General features: G+C 40.9%; 1 long non-coding RNA gene across 1 annotated transcript; it reads right to left on the minus strand.

Moving 5' to 3' along the window:
• Positions 1-563: 563 nt before the first annotated feature.
• On the minus strand, positions 564-1289 carry LOC132874508 (uncharacterized). The gene is made up of 3 exons (XR_009651675.1): positions 1264-1289; positions 967-1046; positions 564-811 (listed from the first exon to the last, which is right to left on the minus strand). It is a non-coding gene; the product is annotated as an uncharacterized LOC132874508 (long non-coding RNA).
• Between the last annotated feature and the right edge of the window lie 1543 nt (positions 1290-2832).

Here is a 2832-nt window from a genome sequence, read left to right on the forward strand (position 1 = left end):
CCGAGCGCTGCAACAGCTGATGATGACGACATAGACGACCCACAGCCAAGCACCAGTGATGCCAGCGGTCACTAAATTTTGTATTTTGCTATGCTTTACATTTGTATTTTGGTATGTTTCAAACTAAAATTTTTTCTATTTTTCACACCTGTATTTCGTATTTTTTGTTTTGCACATATTAAATGAATTGTACTGTACGCAGTGTAGTATGCAGTGTTTGATTTAAACCAAATAATGAGCCAAGGTAATGAAATAAGAACAGGGCTGGACTGGGACAAAAAAAACGGGCCGGGCATTTTTGACTTAGGCAGGCCAATATTAAGACTTCGACAGGCTCATAATTACCGGAGTACAAACAACTAGTAACCTGCCCCCCGGAGGAGGTTTGGCCAGGTATTGCAATGACCCCGTCTGTTAGTCTGTCTGTCTGTCCCCCTGCAGTGTGTGTGCCGTCTTTACGGGGAGCCAAACACACCGGTTGGGGCCAGGTTGCTATCTTTCGTTGCACTTGTTTAAGTATGTTTTCCGTGAAGCAATGTACTTTTTTTTTTTTTTACGGTTGTTACATCCTGGCCAAGGGGAAATGGTGCAACATTTAAAGCAAGAATTCCCGGCCCCCAAAAAACACCAACAAATGCACAGTAACTATGCAGTCAATGATTTATTTAAAATGCTTCTTGCACACAATGGGGCATGGTTGGAAGAGAGCCCCCAGAAGCTGGGAGGAACTGACCTTATCTGCAGTCTTCAGTCCAATCTGCTACTTGGACACACCTACACACTGACACAGTCACTCTCGTAATCATCCCACCTGCAGCCAATCACACACACAAGTACACAGACAGAAAGGAAAAGGAAGACATTAAAAAAATTTAAGGTTAGGTACATACAAGTTAATAAATGTTCAAAACAACCTCAGGGTCACCACACTTTTATATTGTAGTGAGGTGTATTATGTTTACTCACTTGGTAGATAGCTCACTTGACTTGAACAAACGCTCTCATACCCTGACGATCCTATGAATATCTATGTACGCTAGAAGACCCTTCAGAGGAGCAGGATTTCATAAAGAGGGAGATGCAGAGAGGTGAGACATGAACCAGTTTACACTCACTTTTAAATGACAGCTTCAAATATTTTTAATATATGTTAGAATAGATAGAATAGATGTTTCATGTACATGAAAGCATTACAAAGACTACTAACTGGAAAAACATTGGGAAAGCCAGATAAATAGGCACATAAATGCATTGTGCACTTACTTGCTGAATCATGACTTATGACCCCTGAATATCTATGACAACATCCTCTCAAATGGCATCCTAAATGAATGGCAGACATATAAATGACGAAATTGTCATTAAATATTAATTTCTAAAAAATCAGATTGATCTATACTTACCCAGGACCCAAATGCCTGTCAATCTCGTGAACAATGGTGAATAAGTATCCTGAAATGGAACCTTAAAATAGTAACAGAAAAAGGATACAATAAATGTTGATGGCAAAAAATCACTATAAATATATTTCAAACAAAAATAAGTTTCCATACTTATATTGCTTACTTTGTGACAACAAACAGTCAACAAAACCTGAGAGACAGGGGCTTCCTAAAAGCTCTCTGGTGGGCATGTCTCCAGTCTGACATCCCAGTTATGAATATGCTGGAATCAGTAGTCTTGCTAAAAGCCAAGCATACAAAACAGAATAAAGCATGACGTTGATTACAGTACGTCAGCCACTTCCTGCTTGTGCCACCTTTGTTAGTGAACACCCTCTTTACAATTGTGTTTGTAGCATCTTGTTTGGGATGATGCATTAAAAACGCTTGCATCCTACCAGGCTCTGGTCGTGAAAAGTAATCTACTGTGTCTTCACTCTCTTCAACTTCACCTGCCACAAGAGCCTGGCTTGACTAGACAGGAAGAGAGGGATAGAATATTGCAATTTATAAACTACTCCATAAATAATTAATTGATTAAATAAATCTATTTGGAACTCGTATGGTGGAGCAGAAACGAAAGCAAAGCACTATTTAATGCAACTGCTACGACATGTAAAAATAACAGTTGCTCATGATTCTCGTGTGATATAGAGCTAACGTTGCTTACTTCCATCACCTTAAAGTCCCGATTATCCTAAGTTAGTCCTAACGTTACTGCTTGCTTACCGGCTGCTGCTGTGCTACACTTCCCTCGTTCTGTCCCTCAGCATCGGGTTCCCTTTCAAAAACCTCAAACTGGGACGATGTGGAGGCTGCAGCAGTCCCTCCAGTGAACAGGTCTGTTATTTTTGAGCATTTTGCTGCATCTGCTTCGAGTTGTTTAATTTTTTTCTCTCGCAGCCTCGCCGCGCCACCTTTGCGTTTTGGTTTCTCCATCCTTCCACAGGTAATCTACGAACCTCGGCGGAGCTGTTCAGTCCACTGAAAATAGACCAATAGGGCGCCGCAACTCTATATTATGCGCCGGACTGCTGGTTTCAAAGTAAAATTATTATTATAATTATTATTTAATTAATATCTTGGACCGTCAGGCCACATGGACTGTTAGGCCACTGGGATTTTGCCCGGTACGCCAGACGGCCATTGTCCAGCCCTGAATAAGAAAATGTTGATAAAATAAGACTAAGATGATTACACATTACACATCACAATATACTTACGTTCATTTAACATAGGCCGACTTACGACCAGATCGGTTTACGACCAGTCAGTCGTAACCAAAACACAGTCGTAAGTCGACGACTACCTGTATTTTTTTTGGGGGGGGGGTCCTATGGGAATTGACGTTTTTGGAACCAGCCTCAAATGGTCATTCGAGGAACTGCAG

This window comes from Neoarius graeffei, chromosome 26, assembly GCF_027579695.1.
Source record: "Neoarius graeffei isolate fNeoGra1 chromosome 26, fNeoGra1.pri, whole genome shotgun sequence".
In the NCBI taxonomy this organism is placed as follows: Eukaryota; Metazoa; Chordata; class Actinopteri; order Siluriformes; family Ariidae; genus Neoarius; species Neoarius graeffei.